Genomic DNA, 19,925 nt, shown 5'->3' on the forward strand with positions numbered 1-19,925 from the left:
AGAGACTTAGAAGTCAAATGGACCCAGGTTCGAGTCCAGCAGTGTGACGCTGGGCACAGCACAGGACTGAACCATGAGGGGTGTCAGGCAGACCCAGCTCGCAGGTTTGGGAGGGAAGGTACGCCAGGCACCTGGAGCCAGAGAGCTCTCGGGCCCTGGGAGCTCTCAGATTCCCACTACATCAAGCTGCCGGAATCACTCGTCCTACCTTCCAAGTCCTGGGAAAAATATGTGACTCGGGCGACGGAAGGAAATACTAGAAAATTAGGTGAAGAGAACTGGATGTGCAGAATGAGTCGTGCAAGCCTAAACTGAGCCGGTGTCATGGTTTGGGAACACAGTATCAACACTCCGCGGTTTTCGGTTAGCAGATCTCGCCCCCTGAATTCCAAGCAGCCTTTGGTGTCTCTGCAGCCTGTCCTCATAGAAGGAGGAATGTCCAGAAATGGAGTCTCACCTCCTCACTGCTCTTCCCACAGCAGGGGCCCCGTCATCCCTGGGCAATGCCCAGGACACTCACTTGCGCTTCTGTGACTCTGTCTGTTGGTCACATCTCCAAAGCTTCTAGCTGCAGAGGCTACTCGAGTGGGGACATTCCTTGCCTCCTCCTAGCTCGCCTTCGCTTCTGGGTAAGTGTAGTAGGAAGCAGAGCCAAGCCCCAGGTCTCCAGGGCAGTGAATGGAGGGAAACCAAGAAGACCACGTAGCAAGGCCCACTTGGCACTCGATGCCCCTCTCATGGCCACTGACGGGGGGAGGGGGATATCTCAGCAGTGGATTTGGTTTCTTCATAATTCCCTCATCCTCGGAGCTCAGGAACTGGGAGACATACTCTGGGATCTCCTTCTCCAAGAAGAAAGCTGTGCAGGTCTGTGTGGCCCGAATTTGAGTACTGGGGCCATCCCAGGTCCCTGGAGCGGGGACCCTCTTGCCAGCTGCTGTTCCTCCACCCCATGGGACACGGGTCTGCAGGACTGGAGCCTCGGCCAGGCCCGCTCTTCCTGGATACTCTACCTATAGTTTCATGCACCGAGAGGTCTCCTGTTAGAACACCTCTCACAGTGGCTGGTTTAAAGACATATCCCTTTTCGAGGACGGAAGTTCAATGCTAGTAGGTGGCTCTAGGGTGGGCATGCCCCTCAGCTCTCAGCTGCCAGAGGAAAGAAGCCCAGATTGAACTGAAAGGTGCCGTCCGGTCCCGTGTGGGCCGACGCAGACCTGGAACCCGGCTGTCCCCTCGTTCAGGCGGAGTGAGTTGGAAGTACCGTCGGGCCCTGTTTGACCCTGGCCTGCGCGGCCACAGGGTGAAACAGAGCAAAGTGGTCCAAGTCAGGAGAGAAAGCACCGGAGCCAGGCCGTCGAGGGACAGAGAACAGCACTGAGACCTGCTGAGACGCCTGGGTGCCAACTGACCTCATCGACGTGTTTACATCCAGCTTGCACCAAAGAGGATGGGAGGCAGTGTAGGGAGTGTCACTGCACTCATTCACTGTCACTGCACTCACTCATTCACCTGAACTTCGCCGGTGCCTCCCTGTGAGGTGACAGGGGCTAAGACTCCTGTCCTATGGGGGGCCTACATTCTAGCGGCGGGGGGGGGGGGAGCATCAATACAGCAGCTGCAGACAGTGGGAAGTGCTTTAATGACAATATAAAGGAAGCAGGGTGGCGGAAAGTAGCCTGGGGCTGGGCGTTGGGTGAGGAGCACCAGATGGGGTGGGCAGGGAAGGCCTTTCCAGAAACTCATGATGGACGCAGGGAGAACTGGAGCTCCCCTGGGGGAGAAAGTCCTTCCTGCCAACCACCACGGGTGAGCACTCCCCGCCCTGACCCCCACGTGAGCACTCCCCGCCATGACCCCCACGTGAGCACTCCCCGCCATGACCCCCACGTGAGCACTCCCCGCCATGACCCCCACGTGAGCACTCCCCGCCCTGACTCCCACAGGTGAGCACTCCCCGCCATGACCCCTACGTGAGCACTCCCCGCCCTGACTCCCACAGGTGAGCACTCCCCGCCATGACCCCCACGTAAGCACTCCCCGCCATGACCCCCACGTGAGCACTCCCCGCCCTGACCACCACGGGTGAGCACTCCCCGCCCTGACCCCCACGTGAGCACTCCCCGCCATGACCCCCACGTGAGCACTCCCCGCCCTGACTCCCACAGGTGAGCACTCCCCGCCATGACCCCCACGTGAGCACTCCCCGCCATGACCCCCACGTGAGCACTCCCCGCCATGACCCCCACGTGAGCACTCCCCGCCCTGACTCCCACAGGTGAGCACTCCCCGCCCTGACCCCCACGTGAGCACTCCCCGCCATGACCCCCACGTGAGCACTCCCCGCCCTGACCCCCACGTGAGCACTCCCCGCCATGACCCCCACGTGAGCACTCCCCGTCCTGACCCCCACGTGAGCACTCCCCGTCCTGACCCCCACGTGAGCACTCCCCGTCCTGACCCCCACGTGAGCACTCCCCGCCATGACCCCCACGTGAGCACTCCCCGCCCTGACCCCCACGTGAGCACTCCCCGTCCTGACCCCCACGTGAGCACTCCCCGCCCTGACCCCCACGTGAGCACTCCCCGCCCTGACCCCCACGTGAGCACTCCCCGCCATGACCCCCACGTGAGCACTCCCTGCCATGACCCCCACAGGTGAGCACTCCCCGCCATGACCCCCACGTGAGCACTCCCCGCCATGACCCCCACGTGAGCACTCCCCGTCCTGACCCCCACGTGAGCACTCCCCGCCATGACCCCCACGTGAGCACTCCCCGCCATGACCCCCACGTGAGCACTCCCCGCCATGACCCCCACGTGAGCACTCCCCGCCATGACCCCCACGTGAGCACTCCCCGCCATGACCCCCACGTGAGCACTCCCCGTCCTGACCCCCACGTGAGCACTCCCCGCCATGACCCCCACGTGAGCACTCCCCGCCATGACCCCCACGTGAGCACTCCCCGCCATGACCCCCACGTGAGCACTCCCCGCCCTGACCCCCACAGGTGAGCACTCCCCGCCCTGACCCCCACGTGAGCACTCCCCGTCCTGACCCCCACGTGAGCACTCCCCGCCATGACCCCCACAGGTGAGCACTCCCCGCCATGACCCCCACAGGTGAGCACTCCCCGCCATGACCCCCACAGGTGAGCACTCCCCGTCCTGACCCCCACGTGAGCACTCCCCGTCCTGACCCCCACGTGAGCACTCCCCGCCATGACCCCCACGTGAGCACTCCCCGTCCTGACCCCCACGTGAGCACTCCCCGTCCTGACCCCCACGTGAGCACTTCCCGCCCTGACCCCCACGTGAGCACTCCCCGCCATGACCCCCACGTGAGCACTCCCTGCTCTGACCCTGACAGGTGAGCACTCCCTGCCATGACCCCCACAGGTGAGCACCCCCTGCTCTGACCCTGACAGGTGAGCACTCCCCGCCCTGACCCCCACAGGTGAGCACTCCCTGCTCTGACCCTGACAGGTGAGCACTCCCTGTCATGACCCCCACAGGTGAGAGCACTCCCCGCCCTGACCCCAACAAGTGAGCACATCCCACCCTGACCCCCACAGGTGAGCACTCCCTGTCATGACCCCCACAGGCGAGCACTCCCTGCCCTGACCCCAACAAGTGAGCACTCCCCACCCTGACCCCAACAAGTGAGCACTCCCCACCCTGACCCCCACAGGTGAGCACTCCCCACCCTGACCCCCACAGGTGAGCACTCCCCCAATTCTCTCGCCCAAGGCTGGCTTCAGGGCCGTGAGACCAGAGCAGTCCTCAGTCCCACACTCAGAAGTGCTTAATGCCCTGCAACTGCTGCCTTGAAATGCGTCATAGTGAGTCTGTCTTCCAATTTGTGTTTTGTGGGTGAGGTCTGATGGGGCCATGGCGCATGTGCCAGGGACCTGGTGCCTCAACTCACACCTGGAATCAATTTTCCCTTCCTGGCCCCACCAGCACCTGAGAGCAACCTCTGCCCCAGGCCCTGGCTGGGTTGGGTTAGGCTGGACGCCGCCCTCCACCAGAGTGCCCTGGAGCCTGGGGGAGTGTGACGTTAAATAGAAGGAAAAAGGAACCACTATGACAGGGCCAGAGAGAGCCCACAGAGGATGGAAAAGCTTTTAGCCCTGCTTTGTGAACAAGCCACCCTGGGTTTTATGCGCGCTAAGAGCTGCCCCGGGCGCTGCAGAGAATGCAGAGATGGAACTGACTTTTCCCCACTGGGCACGCGCCACGCCCGCCGTCATTCACTTGCCCGTCCATCTGCCCACACGGGCTCCTGGGCGCCGCTGGCTGCTGGGAGAGCAGGGGCTTCAAAGCCCACATGTCCACTCGCTGTCCTGCAGGAGCAGAGACCCGGCCCCCACCCCGGTCACTGTCAGGCAGGGACCCAAGTCAGTTGTCCTCTCGGCCTCTGCAGTGAGCCAGCCAAGCAGTAGTCTCAGGTTTGTGTCTCCCATTATATAAATTATGCGTAAAGTAGAACACAGGAGGTAGAGAAAATAATGCATTTCCTACAGTCGAACTGATGGCTCTGTGTCATTGGGCCATTCACTGAATTGGACTTTTCATTTCTCAAGATTAGTATTTAATTCTCTTTTAACCATGTCCTTGAAGGGAACTTTCCAGGGATTTAGGAAACTTACAGAAGCAGCACCGGGCTTGCTGAGCCAGCCCTGGGACGGTCTCTGTCTTAAAGGATCTGGGTTCAAAACACCCGCCAGTCCCTCCCCTCAGTCCCCTGCTCATTTCAATCAGACCACTCGGTTCTGAGACCAGAGGTGATTTCAGATTTTTCAAACATCCCAGAGACACTGTGATATATGCAGCAGACACAGTCTTTAAAAATGCATTACAGCCCAGCTGGAATAAAACCATTAATTTCTTTTTTCCACCTTTAAGATGAATTTCAGAAAGGGGCCCCGTGTTCCTGGTGAGAAACGAACACTTCCATTGTTACAAACGCCTGGACGGGCCTCAGCTTTCCAAGCAGGCATTTGGGTTTCTGAAGAGGTATTTGGATTTGTTACACAGGACTTAGTTTTCTCACCAGGTGCCTGGACTTCTAACCAGGTATTTGGATTACGGATGCATATTTGGATGTCAGACATGGTGGCCAGGTCTCTAGAGGGGGTGTCCGGATTTCTGAGGCAGGCAGACAGCACAGGGAACGATCCCGGTGTCTGCCCCAGGCCTGCAGGCTGGCCCCGAGGGTGCACAGGAGCTCCCTGAGCTCCACCAGTTGGGGGAGCCAGTGAGCAGCTGCCCTGGTGCAGGTGTCTCCTCTCCAGGGAAGCTCAGCCGGAGCAAGCCCTGCACCCAGGCCTAAGATCCTGGATAGAACATCCCGAAAGAAAAGCACCCCCCAGCCACTGTCCCTTGTACGTTTTAGTGTCCTCAGCTCTAACAGAGACCACCTTTTGTGTCATTAACTTTGTGCTAGAACTTTTCCATTTCTCCGGAGGCCCCAGCCTGGATGGACGGAATTCTGTAGGCTTGCAGAGGGGGCTGCAGCTGCCCGCTGGGCAGGCAGGGAGACCAGCACCCTGCGAAGGTGGGGACCTGCTGGCAGCCACACACCTAGATAGGACAGACACTCGGGCTCCTGGCCCCTGGCAGGCCCGGCCTCTGCTGCCTTTCTGATTCCGATGCTTTCCCACCCCTCGCCCCTGAGCAGCGCACCTGCCCCTCCAGGTTGCCTTTATTGTTTCTCTGTTGTCAGTGCCTCCAGCTGCTGCCTCTGGACACTCTTCATGGGCTAAGCTTGCCGTCCTCGTAGATATCCGACTTCAAGGTGCCACGGGGTAAAATCTGTCGCTGGGAACCAGAGCTGCTGGATGCAGGGGACGAGCTCGGACCGCTTGTCTGGTGGGCTTGCTGGCCGTGTTCAGGCCAGGCGGAGGGCCTCATGGTAAAGAAGGAACGGCCTGTGCTTCAGAGTCACCCCGAAGGAGCGGTGTTGAGGGTCAACGAGAGGAAACAGTGGGCAAGGGGTGGGGCCCAGGACAGGAGCTGAGGAGCCCCGACAGCTCCAAGCACCCCGGGGGCTGTTCTCAGTGAAGGACCAGAAGGGACTGCCAGAAGCCACTCACAGTGACCAGAATGGACGGGCAGGAAGCCCCACAAGCACTGTGGGGACACAGATGGTGTCACAAGGCTTTCCGCAAGGGAAACCTGACACATGGCTGCCCCAAATGGACTGGATTGGTACTACCCCTTCATAAAATGTTAAAAAAAATTACACAACTTTAGAAAACATTTTTATAGAAAGGAATGTTTTTGGATATTGAATGAGACAGGCTCCTTCTCTGGACAGCACGACAGTCGTGCGGTGATGTCATCACTGCCGTTTCTTACGAGCCCCGGGCAGGTTTGATGCCTTCTCTTAAGTCATGCTACTTGCCCCCTTGCCTCAAACACCAAGCACCACGTTACTCAGTTTGCATCAAAAATAATTTTTTTAAAGGAATCATGACTTAATTCTCAGCTCAACAGGAGGAAAACATACAGCCATGGGTAGTGAATCACTCATTAAAAATTAAATCAATCCGCCCACAACGGAAACAGCAAAACAGAATGTCGGCGGCGTTGGCTTCAAACTGGAAGGAAGCCAAAAACAGGTTTCGAAAACAGTGATGCCTCTGAATTTGATCTTGCTCAAGTCGTGTGCATTCGGGATCCCTAACTTCATCTCGGCGACATGCACTTTCCAGTCTGTCTTCTACGGAGAACGCCCCTGACCGGGGAGCAGAGTGGTGTTGGGGTTTCCATGGTTTCTGATGGGATTAAGCGGTCTCTTCCTGGTGAATCACTCCTTCAAGTAAAATAAACCATCACTCGGCCCCCAGAGGCACTTGCCAGAACGGATCTCAGAACAGTGGGAAAAACACCTTTGTTTTATTAACTAACGTTTCTGCTCGAGTTTTAAAATCAAAGCCCACGGATTCCCTGCTTTTACTTCTTGATTACAAGCAACATTATAAAAAGGAAATGATCACTTTTCAAAAAAAATTTTTTCCACTAATAAAATTCTCCTTTTTTTTTTGTTCCCACATCTTTGAGAGAGCATGAGAGAGCAAATACAAATGAGGGAGGGGGGAAGAGTTGGCCCCACAGGACAGCACTGTCTTTCTAAGGGAAGATTACAAAACATTTACATCGTGGGGTCCAAACCTCATCCTGGAAAAGAAGGAGAGAAATGCAGCTAGCTCCGTCAGTCATGGCAGATGCAGAGGTAGTCACTTTGCAGGGATTTATGCTGTTAATGCCAAATGCGTACAACCATCACCCTACGTCATGAAACTTTATGTCTCAAAGAGATCTTTAAGCAATTCTCACCCAGCCCTTTATGTTCTGGACTAAGAACGCATGACTCAGGGTGGTGGTGAAGGTACAAGTCTAAGTCATTGAACTTTCTAGAACTAAACTATTCTGTCCAACCCCTTTTCTAGGCTCCTGAGCAAAACACACGTTTATACTTACTAGAAAAAGGACTCAAATATCAGCCTTACAAGCAATATTCCCTGGAATCAAAAGTAGGATGTACCACTTCATTTTCCAAGACCTTGCACAGTTAGGAGCCTGCAGGAGACACCTGGCTAACCCTCGGTGAGTAAATGCACAAACTGTTGGTTGTGCTGGAAGGAAACCTGGCAAGTGTGTGAAAGAAAGATTAGCACGCTGGATTGGGTCAGCAGATAACATGCCGAAATAGTTGTGAGCCCTGGCCAAGATCAACTCCAGTGATCACTCAACTGTTCCAAAATACAATTATCTACCAGCAAAGTGTTTGCAGAATCCACAGGATATGTTTTTATTTGTTAATGTTCTCTGCCACTTGCATAACTGTAAAATAATATTTTTCATAATGGAAAACTTTTTTCTTGGCAAGTCTGAGCCTCACCTTTGGCGGAGCTAATGAGAGCTGATTGGCTTTTTGGCGGGAGAGGAACGCCGTGTGAGTTTGCGGGTACACGAGGGGGCACGGCTGCTTCCTTTCGCTCTGGCCTCCCCAGTCACCTCTCGGTCCGCCTGGTCTCTGCCCCCTCATCCTCAGGTGGAGGTGGCAGTGGACACCCAGCTGCCTCCAGGGCATCCATGAGGCTCAAAGGAGGTCACAAATTGGAGCATGCTTTGTGAATTGTGAATTGCTCTATGCGTCTTATCATAAATGCAAGTTGTATTTTAAGCATAAGGCATTTTTAGTCTGGCAAAACAGGAAATAGATCAAATCCTGTTTTCCCAAATAATTTCCACAAACATGACATTTAAAAAAAATTCATTTCTTAACAGCAACATGGTAATGTGACAGTTTTTATATATATTATATTAAATGTAACATATATATATAGCTTTAATATGTGTGCATATACACACACCCATATATATTTATAGAACCTGAAACAGGAAATCTGCACCATTTCTAATAGCAGATAATCTTGGTAGAGTTGCTTGAAATCAGTTAAATACCATTGAAGTGTATTTAAAAAGTTTAGAATTCAATCCGCCCTTATCATAAAATAAACACAAATCCAATTTGGGGGTTTTTTGTTTACGCTCATTTCTATTCAAAACAAGAACAGACGGGCAGAGGACCCATTGTATGACACATTTTGGTTCGGCAATCCCAGAAGGAGCCTTCCTCTTCTAGCACTCTAAACACTCTATACCAAACTCTGCACCATAAGAAGTCGAAAACTCACTTCAAATTGGCAATTTTTGAGCAGAATGTGATCGAACCTCCTGCAGCTCTGCGTCCCGATTTGCGTGGGCCAGCCCCCTGGGGTGCAGCTGCAGGCGAGGGGGAGCCGGTGCCAGGTGGGGCTGGCCCACCCATGACCCCTGCACTTGACACCGGAACTCGTCCTGCCGCAGCAGCCCAGAGTGCCTGAGGCCTCGCTCTGCAACTCACACTCCCAGAGGGTTTATAGGGTTATTGCCTTCTTGTCCCCAATGTGAGTGACGCCACCCTGCAGGCAGCTGGCAAGGGCACCTGTCTCTGCCACGTGACCTCACAGGCAGGACAACCTTCGCCCAGAAAGTCGGCCCTAAACTCAGGACCTGAAGGCAAGCTCTGGGAAGACCAGCTCATTGTTCCACTGACACTTTCTTAGTGTCACTTTTAATTAAAATGCCACTCCACAAATCTAGCTGTTAAGAAAAATTAAGAGGGCAAGCTTTGAATACAAAAACAGAAAATGTCCAGCTTCCGATGGGTGGAATTTTCCTGTGTCATCCAGCCAGCCTTGGGCCTCGACAATCATTGGGGATTGTTTCTCTGAAAAGGTGGCCCTCACGTTGATCACCTGCCCTCTGACAGGCCACCAGGCACAGCAGGACAGACAGTCCCCTCCCGGCCATCCCCGGCGCCCTGGTGGCTGAGCTGCGGTGGATTAGAAATGGTTTCCGGGAGCACAAATCCCAGATTTCCTGCGCAGAGCTGGATAAAGTTGACCAAGGCACTTGCCAGGTTTTCATTTAATGAAGGTTTCCTGATAATATTCTTTAGCCTAATTTTTAGCTACTTCAGCAATTAGATTACAAGCAACCACGACATAAATCCAAAGCGGCAAGAAAGGTTCCCCTTTACCTCCTCTCCTGCCGGGGTGACGCTGGGAAGCCATTGTGTCCGGGGAGAATCCATGTTCCCCCGTCAGCTGAAAAGGGATTTCTCCGAGAATTCCAGCAGCAGGTCTGCCGTGCTCTGGCTGAGGGACGGGAGTTTATATAGGAAATCTGTGTTCCTACTTCCTCTAAGTGGAAGCCGTGACTGATTAATACCCATGCCTTTGTTCGGTGACGAATGACTGCCTCGTAGACTCTTAGGAGGTACTTCTTGGAAGAATGTGGAAACTCTGCCGGGGAGGGGAGGGATGGACATGGAAACCCACGGGGGACTGATCTGTTTGTCGCCGTCAGATCCAAAGGCGTCTTCCAACCTGCTGCCAGCGTCTGACTTCATTCAGTGGGGGAATGGGTTCCCCTGTCGGGAGAACCACTGGTGCCCGGGGAGGAAGCCCACGGAGTCCATCCGTGCTAATAAAAAACCCAAGTGCACGGCAAAGGACGGGAAAAGGAATCAGGTATCTTAGAAAGTTTTCGTTTTTCCTGTGCTGTGCACATCAGGTTTCTCGTTCCTTTCTGCAACCCGGCCGGCCAGCACGGGGCGTGTGGCTCCTGCTCCGCCAGCTGGGGCGTCACTCTGCTGGCGCGGCCAGGAAGCACGCTCAGGGAGGCCCCCCTGCCCCGGCAGGACGTAGACTCAGCCCTGAACTTTATTTTAAAACTTACAGATTTTTTTTTTTTCCTGCCATGGTGGTCACTCAAACCAACGCCTAAAAACAAAAACGAGTCAGAAGAAAAACATCGCACTTGGTAAAAGCGACAGAGGAGGAAGCAGAGATCACTGAAGAAGATCAAGCCAGTGAACAAATGTCCTAAGTAGATTCCGAAATGGAAATTCACCGCGACTTAATACTAGCTCTTTCATTTAGTTTTCTTTTACTCCTAGGGTAGTTCCATGAAGCAAGTGAAATAGGCAGGTTTCAGTATCATTTAGTTTTACCTACTAGTGGATACCCTTAGGCATAATAATCTAAGACCTCAAAGAGTCTGGAGAAAATATTTAAACCTTAATTATGTGTCATTTATAAATTCTTAATTCTACAATTCCATTGCATTAAATACCATGCAACTGACACCCACAGAGTTGCAAGCATTCTCCAGTTGCAAGAACTTTGGTCCTATTTGATCACCAATAGGAGCCACAGTATTCCACAGATCTATTGTTAAATGGGAGGAAAAAGAAAAAGAAACATCACAATGAGCTGCCTCACTCAAAGACCCCTCATAATCTAGTTTAACAGGGAAAAAGACTTATTTTTAGAAGTCAAACATTAATATGGAGGTTTTTAAAGTGAAAAATCAGGGATTAGTGCTGGTAAAGGAACTCCTTTTGATACGTGTTACAGTACCAGCACGCATGCTGCAGCCCTGTTGAGTGCCTTCCTTAAACGTTGGAAACAGCTTCCACAATTCTGGATGCCGTTGATAAGAGTGGCAGTGACAGCAGCTGGCATTTATTAAATGCTTACCTTGGGCCATCTCACTTAAACGTCACCACGATCCTAGGGAAGCAGTGGCAGAGGGGAGAAAGGAGGCTGTCACAGGTGGCAGTGTTCCCTCAGCAGGTGCTGACCAGGCTGTTCTGCGGCCAACCCCCCAGGTGAGCACAGGTGCGCACAGTGGCTGCGGCACAGTCTCCCGCCGCAGGGAGCCTCCCTGCCCTGCCCGACTACTTACTATTTAAATCAGTTTAGTTCTCACTGATTCAAAAGTGCGTCTCTAATCCCATAAGTTAGAAATAAGTTCCCGCTATTAATCGAACTCTTGGAGCTCTGAAACAAGTCTCAAACATGTAGCCATGAGAACGCAACAGGCTAAGAGACCAATCTGCTATTTCAGCCTGGTGGCCCAGTGGGCAGATTCCAAACGAAGGCAGCAGATAAGGTGGCCCCGATAGGAGGTTCACGTTCCGAACGCCTTTTCCTCACGTCAAAGAGAAAGACTCCTGCAATCAGAAGCACTTTAAATCTAGGAACTCAGCACCTCCCTGAAGCAGAATTTACTCTCCCACAGAAATGGAGGCACAGGATGGGACCAGGGCGGTGTGGAGTTTCGGCCCAAAGCTTCTCTGGCTGCCAACTGTCCGGGCGGGGGCCGGGAGGCACCAGAAGTCAGGTCCTGGACAAACGCTCGGTTACCTCCGGGCCGGGCACCAGCTTCTGAACCCCTTGCTGTTTCCGAGACAGCGCTGGGGAGGTGAAGGAGGCCCGGAAGCACCTGTCACCGGCTCACTCCGCTGACAGAGCTGCGGACGCCCTGAAAGCCAGCAAGCCAACTCGGCAAGAGGCCAGGAAACCCTGGACGGGGCAAAGGCAGGACTGGGTGTGGAGTGGCCAGTACCCAGTGTAGAGTCGGTGGGGACAAAGGTCACACGCTTGTCATAAACTATACTCTGTGCCCTGTATTTTGGAAGGAGATAAATCTAGGGGCTCTGGACCCTCAAATATTTCATTCCAGCCTGGTAGGCACCTTCAATAAAGCCCCCGATCGCTGCTTTTGACGAATGTGGTGTTTAACACGCATTCAAACCTACGTCAACAAGCCTGACGCTTCTTGACTAGGATTCCGAGGCATTAAGGGATTGCAGACGTCTTGTAATTAAGACTCTATCCCATAAATATTATCCAGTAATGATCCTTCTCTTTGATCCCACTGTTGACATTTACCCAAGTAGGGCATGCCATTCAGAACCAACAACAACATCCCATAATGATGCAACAGAGAACACGGACAACAAAATCAGCTTAGTGGGTAGCTAATGAAGGCTTCCCTTCTCTCTGGCTTGATAAACTGTTAGTTATGTTTAATATTCTTTACCGAGACAGAAAGAGACAGTCCATGCAGTCGAAATGCATGTGACCGCACCAAGAACAGCCACAGCATTTATGCCCGGATGGACTCGGGCCACCAAGGCACCCTGCCTAAGGGAGGGCCGGCAAGGGCAAAATAACTGATGCATTGATGTTAAAGTGGTTCCAGGGCAGAGTCGATGCCTTTCGAGCAAGGTCACGCGTTTAGGAAACGCCCGCTCCCCGTCGCCAGCTCGCGGCGATGGCAGAGGCCAAGCACGCGCAGAGCGCGCCCCGAGCCGCCTGCCCGCAGGCTGCAGCCACTTCGAAACCTTGTAGACTGTTTTTCCCCTCAATTTCTTCAGGAAATCGAGCAGCATGGAGTGGATTGAATAGATCGCCAAAAGGCTACGTTGCTTAAAGTGCTCTTTATCTAAAGACACGAAGGTCATGTCATTTTGCCATAGCCAGACCCAAAGGTCACGAAACAGGGTGACAGAGACACTATTCACCCAGAGCGCAACCCAGACAAGCCACTTGTCAGCAGTTTCCCTGCAAAGCAGATCAATTTAAGAAGCAATTACCGTCAGAGCGATGACATGCCCCGTGCTCCCTAATGATCCTCCCCAGACGTGAGCCGCTGAGATAAGGCGAGGCCCTTGCAGAGGGAGGGAGAAGGCGGTGAAAGGGGAGCATGAAAGGGGAACCTGTGTCCTCCACAATACGGCTCGGCAGGCCAAGCAGAAAATGAGCCAAATTTTAGACACGCACACAAAGTGACGTAACAAAAAGCGGGATATGAACCTGTTTGAGCAAGTTAAGGCATAAAATTCAAATATAACACACTGACCATATGGTCTTCTTTCTCAAGAAAATAATCCTCCCCTACCCATTAAATCCCACGCATTTTTTTTTTTAGCTAGTTCGCTATATATCAGAAATAATTTTTAAAGCGTTTTGTACTCACCAAAGGAAAACGGAGGCTATAGTCTGAAAAAGAAGAAAACAAAAAAAAAGAAAGAAAGCGTTAGTTTTCTGGTTAACAGGAGTTAACTGCTAATTATAGCCACTTCTTGCTCTGCAGCCCTGGCTGAATATGCTCATTTTTGCATCATCGTTCGGGGTCTTCTGCAGATCTTTGCATCAAGATGGTTACTCGTTTTTGCTGCAGTCACCAGCTTTCAACAGTGTCCTGCTCCAGAGTCTCCTATGACCCGTATTGTCAGTGGATGGGGGTGCTTGCTGCCCAGCCCCCAAGACGCTCCATGAGCTGGCTACCCCTGCTGTGCCTACGGGCTCCTTCCCCCCAAAACAGGCCCCTCAGCCCCAAACACAACCTTTTAAAACTTGGCCTGGGGCGGCGCCTTTGCCCCAGTTTTCCAGCTTAGTCAGTATCCAGCTGAATCGTTCCCATTCATTTAGCTCCCATGTTCCTTTTAAAATACAGCTTTATGGAGATATGATCTACACCCCATAAAGTGCACCTGTTTCAAGTGTACAGTTCAGTGGTTTCTAGTATATTCACACAGCTCACAACCATCACTATAATCTAATGCCAGAACATTTTCATCATCCATAGAGAAACCCCAGGTCCCTTAACGGATTAGTTCCCCAGCCCTATTCTCCCCACATCCCTAGGCAACCACCAATCTTCTCTCTATCTCTACAGATTTGCCTATTCTAGACATTTCATATAAATGGGCGCATATAAATGTGGCCTTTTGCGACTGGTTTCTTTCACTAAGCATTATGTTTTTGAGGTTCATCTGTGCTGTAGCATATACCAGGACTTCATTCTTTTTTATGGCTGAATAATATTCCATTGTTTGGATATACTGCACTTGTTTACCCATTCCTCAGCGGAAGGACTTGGCTCTCAAGTTCTGGTATGTGCGGCCTCACTCTAGTACTATTGGTCTGCCATCTACTTTTGGATGAGGACCGTGCTCAGTAGTCACTGCACATGTGCACCACTAAAGAGTAGAAGCATGTTTTGATTGTCATTATTTTTAAATAGCTAATGTAGTACATGACATTTTCTGCCAAAATAGATAACTTGCTCTCTTAGTCCTGGCAAGGCTAGATATGTCAAATCAAATCAAACAAAGACTCCACAGTATACAATTCTAACAAGTTGTTATAAATTGTTGCATTGTTATACATTAAAAAGTTGACCTGTGAAGTAGGTTTGAAGCCAAAGAAGCAGAAGAAATAGTGTTTGTTACTAAGGCATTTTAAATCTAGTTGGGCAAATCTAAAGAATACTCTAAAACTATTCTTAATGGTGGGAAGACTATTTCCCCCCAATACTGGTGCAAAGCATGGATATCTGCTCTCACCACTCATATTTAACATTGTATTGGAAATCTTAGCCAATGCAATAAGGCAAGAAAAACAGTTAAAATGCATAGGAATTGGAAGGGAAAAAAAGACTTCATTCTCAGATGACATGATATTCTACATAGAAAACCCAAAAGAATCTGCTGACAATATGATCTTGTATCTAGAAAAACCAAAAGATTCTACCAATAGTCTCCAAGAATTGATAAATAAATTCAGCAAAGTCTCAGGATACAAAATCAATGTACATAAATCAGTAGCATTTCTATATACTAAAAACAGTCAAGCCTAGAGTCAAATCAAAGACTCAATACCATTCACAGTAGCTACAAAGAAAATAAAATACCTAGGAATATACTTAACCAATGAGGTGAAAGATCTCTACAATGAGAACTAGGAAACTCTGAGGAAAGAATTTGCAGAGGATACAAACAAATGGAAAAACACAACATGCCCATGGATAGGTAGTATCAACATTATTAAAATGTCCATACTACCCAAAGTGATTTACAAATTCAATGCAATCCCCATCAAGTTACCAAAATCATACTTCACCTATCTAGAAAAAATAATTCTATCCTTTGTTTAGAAGCAGAAAAGAGCCCAAATAGCCAAAGCAAACTTAAGCAAAAAGAACAAAACTGGAGGCATCACATTACCAGACTTCAAACTATACTACAAGGCTACAGAAAACAAAGCAGCATGGTATTGATACAAAAATAGAGACATAAACCAACGGAACAGAACAGAGAACCCAGACAAAACCATTTACCTACAACCAACTGATCCACAACAAAGCAGACAACAGCATACAATGGGGAAAATAAATTCTATTCAATAAATGGTGCTGGGAAAATTGGATAGCAACATGCAAAGAATAAAACAGGACCCCTACCTCTTACCACCCACAAAAATTAATTCAAGATGGATAAAAGACTTAAATATAAGGCATGGAACCATAATAACTCTAGAGAAAAACATAGGGAAAACGCTTCTAGATATCAATGTAGGCAAAGAATTTATGAAAAGGACCCCAATGGCAATTGTGGCAACAACAAAAAAATAATAAATGGGATTTGATTAAACTAAAAAGCTTCTGCACAGCTAAGGAAATAATCAACAGAGCAAATAGCCTACAGAATGAGAGAAAAATATTTGCAGGCTACACATCCAATAAAGGGCTAATAACCAGAATTTACAAAGAACTCAAGCAAATCAACAAGAAAAAAAAATAATCCTATTAAAAAGTGGGCAAAAGACATGAATGGCTGCTTCTCAAATGAAGAAAGACAAATGGCCAAGAAATGTATGGAAAAAAATGCTCAATGTCACTAATCATTAGGGAAATGGAAATTAAAACCATAATGAGACATCACCTTATCCTAGTTAGAATGGTTTTTATTAAAAAGTCCAAAAACAATAGATGCTGGCATGGATACAGAGAAAAAGGAATGGTTTTACACTGTTGGTGGGACTGCAAATTAGTACAACCTCTATGGAAAACAATATGGAGATTCCTCAAAGTAGACCTAAAAGTAGACCTACCATTTGATCCAGCAATTCCATTACTGGGTATTTACCCAAAGGAAAAGAAGTCATTTAATCAAAAAGACACCTGCACTCAAATGTTCATTGCAGCACAATTCACAATTGCAAAAACATGGAATCAACCCTAGTTCCCATCAATCCATGAATGGATTAACAAAATGTGGTATGTGTACACCATGGAGCACTACTCAGCCATGAAAAAGATGAATTAATACCTTTTGCAACAATCTGGATAGAACTAGAGACCATTCTCCTAAGTGAAGTATTGCAAGAATAGACAAACACATATCACATAAACTCACTATTAAATTGGAACTAACCGACGAGCACACAGGGCATGGAAGGAAGTAAAACTCAGTGGAGAACAACCAAGGGGAGGCAAAATGAGGGGAGGGGAACAAACCCACCTAATGGGTACTGTGAACACTATTTGGGTGACTGGCACACCTATAGCCAGGACTCAAGCATTACAAAAATGATACATGTAACCTAAAACATTCGTACCCCCTTAATATTTTGAAATTAGAAAAAAAAAACCAAAGAATTGATAAAAAGCAATTGGAGCTAATATGTGAGTTTAAGTCACAAGATAAAAAGTTAATATGAAAACTAATAATATTTATATAAACTAACAATGAACACTTATTTATTTATTTATTTTGAGTCAGAGTCTCACTCTGTTGCCCAGGCTAGAGTGCCGTGGCATCAACCTAACTCACAGCAACCTCGAACTCCTGCGCTCAAGCGATCCTCCTGCCTCAGCCTCCCGAGTAACTGAGACTACAGGCATGCGCCACCATGCCCGGCTAATTTTTTCTATATATTTTTAGTTGTCCAATTAATTTCTTTCTATTTTTAGTAGAGACGGCGTCTCATTCTTGCTCAGGCTGGTTTTGAACTCCTGACCTTGAGCGATCCGCCTGCCTCGGCCTCCCAGAGTGCTAGGATTACAGGCGTGAGCCACCGCGCCCGGCCTGAACACTTGTAAATAAACATAAAAGAGACTCTACACCATGCCACGGGCATCTACTCGGGATGCCAAATGACACAGCTGGGCGGCAACCTGTCAGGTAACACGCAGAGGAACAGAGGCTTCAGCGTGACACACAGCACAACTGCAGAGAACTGGGAGGGCGGGCGCTGGGTTTGGGTAGGAGGTGATCACTTGGGAATCACTGTAGGGGTAACTTACAACAGGAGTCCACCCCTTCCACTTCCCAGAAAGAACCGGGTTAGACGGTGGAAAGAATGACTTCCGGTCTGACTTCCAGGGCCACGCAAGGGGAGAAGCCAGGCATGGACGTTACTTGCGGTATCTCAAAAGGACTGATGGAAGTGCTCAAAAATACCTTCTGACGCCACACCGATTCATTTTAATGTAAACTAAAACCCGGTGATACACAGAAGCTTCTGGAGCAGGGCTGTAGGCAGAGGCAGCTGCTTGAGTCAGCCCAGACTGAAGCCACGAGGGAAACGAGCCCGACCGGTGCAGAACCAGGTGGACCCTTTGTCAAGGGCTGGTTAAATACACGAATAAGCGTGATTGACGATACCCAACCAAACACAATTACAATCTGAAACTGAACTTCTTTTTTTTTTTTTGAGACAGAGTCTCGCTTTGTTGCACAGGCTAGAGTGAGTGCCGTGGCGTCAGCCTAGCTCACAGCAACCTCAAACTCCTGGGCTCAAGCAATCCTCCTGCCTCAGCCTCCCGAGTAGCTGGGACTACAGGCATGCGCCACCACGCCCAGCTAATTTTTTATATATATATATTAGTTGGCCAATTAATTTCTTTCTATTTATAGTAGAGACAGGGTCTTGCTCAGGCTGGTTTCGAACTCCTGACCTCGAGCAATCCGCCCGCCTCGGCCTCCCAGAGTGCTAGGATTATAGGCTTGAGCCACCGCGCCCGGCCTTGAAACTGAACTTTTAACTAATTTTTTCTCTAAACAAAGCAAGAATACAGGGAACAGTGGGAACTACAAAGAGGTCACGTATTTTATTGGTTTGTGGTTCACACGTGATGCTATGAAACCACAACGATCAGTTTCTCTAAGCAAAGAATTGCAGCAGAAACCATCATTCTTTAAAGTGAACCTTTACCAAGTGAACACTTCCTCTAGCCCAAGGCTCTGATGCAGCTTCCTACTGCGCTGAAAACCTGACAGTCACAGCTAAAAAGCAGGGCTGGGGGAGGCTGGCTCTTGTGGACGTATCTGAGAATCGGGGTCGCTGAGCAGCCTGCACAACATCCTCCCACGAGCTGGAAAGCTTCCTGCCCTTCATCTGAACGGCACCATCTCCAGTAAGGGGAAGGGGGGTGTTAGATTCACCGAGTCTGTCGAGTGCCCGCTCGGCTGCTCCTGGGATCTCTCCTGCACCTCGTGACTACCGCAGGCGGCAGGACGAGACCCATTTTAAAGCCGAGGACGCCGAGCATGTCACGGAGTGAGGAAGCAGGGCAGCAGGCATGCTAGCCCAGAGCTGCTGAGCCCACTCCTGGCTGGGCACCTGGGAAGCCATCCTCCGTTGCAATTTATGTTTGTTTGCTTGCTCCCTCAAAGTGGAGCCCTAATGCCTTCAGGGCGGGAATGGCCCAGGAAAGGCATTCTGCAGAGGGCTACAACCACACTGACATCGGATTATTCCAGAAAATCCCTTGCAACCCCAGGAGGGCGTCACTATGTTTTATGCTCCAGGAAGATCTGGAAGGGCCCAGGCTGGCCATATACTTCCTGTGGGGAGAAGTGGGTCTCTGGGAGCAGCCTGGCTCGCAGAGGCCTGGGCGAGCCTGGCCACAGCGCTGGGGCACCAGCTGGTTCGCCCCCAGAGCGGCTCTGCTTCCGGGGAGTGGGGGCAGGGAGGATGCCCGGCATGGGAAAGAGGCAGGGTGACAACATCGGAACAGGGGAAATCCACCCTCGGGAAGGGGGAGGGCAGGGCAGGCAGGGGCAGGCAAGGTCAGGCCAGCGAGCGCCTGCAGGAAGTGGCCAGGCCGCTGGGTTTGGTCCTGATCCCTCACAAGATAGGGAAAGGCCCCGCAAAGTCATTGTGCCTCCAAAGCTTGCAAAAAAAGAAAATAAAACTGCAGCGTTTGGAGTCGGTCCATTGGAACTGTTCCATTTGAGGGAAACATCAAAATTGCTTCTGAGAAGGGCAGAACTGGCCGATCTTTCCAAACACCGTCAGACAAAAGCAAAAATGTCTTTTATACACACCCTTGGCCTCCAGCCCCAGAAGCATCGAGTGGGCAGCGCTGATGGTGCCGAGTGCTGTGTATGTACAAGCTACTCTTTTAGATGGGTGGCAACATTCAAACATTTTTTGGATGCACATTTACATTTTATTTTAAAGTGTTTACATACACATTTCTACATGTATAATGTATCTGAAATGTCAACTTTTTATGATGGATTCAAACCCATAAAGCAAAGGCACACGTATAAAACTCCAGATTCATGCAGTTAAATACCACTTCATGCAGCAAATAACTACTGATGTTGACCTTGAAGCAATCTTGCTGTGAATGATCAGACCCCAGAGCTCAGTTCCTCAATCCCGCCTGCGTCCTCTTGGGCTCCAGTTTTCCCCAAAGACACTGAGTTGTCCTGATCAATT

The 19,925-nt window shown here is 50.2% G+C and overlaps 1 protein-coding gene across 4 annotated transcripts in view; it reads right to left on the reverse strand.

Annotated features, from left to right (window-relative positions):
* The window catches only part of PTPRE (protein tyrosine phosphatase receptor type E), a 144,422-nt gene that overhangs the window by 73,597 nt on the left and 50,900 nt on the right, over nt 1-19,925 (reverse strand). For 3 of the 4 annotated variants that reach the window (XM_020280765.2, XM_076009705.1, XM_076009706.1), the window contains exon 2: nt 13,387-13,409. The gene's annotated coding sequence lies outside the window, so the exon portion shown is untranslated. Of the gene's footprint in view, nt 1-9,595; nt 9,919-13,386; nt 13,410-19,925 lie in introns of those variants that run through there. The other variant, XM_076009707.1, reaches the window with a different exon arrangement.

Source organism: Microcebus murinus, chromosome 14, assembly GCF_040939455.1.
Source record: "Microcebus murinus isolate Inina chromosome 14, M.murinus_Inina_mat1.0, whole genome shotgun sequence".
NCBI classification, from domain to species: Eukaryota; Metazoa; Chordata; class Mammalia; order Primates; family Cheirogaleidae; genus Microcebus; species Microcebus murinus.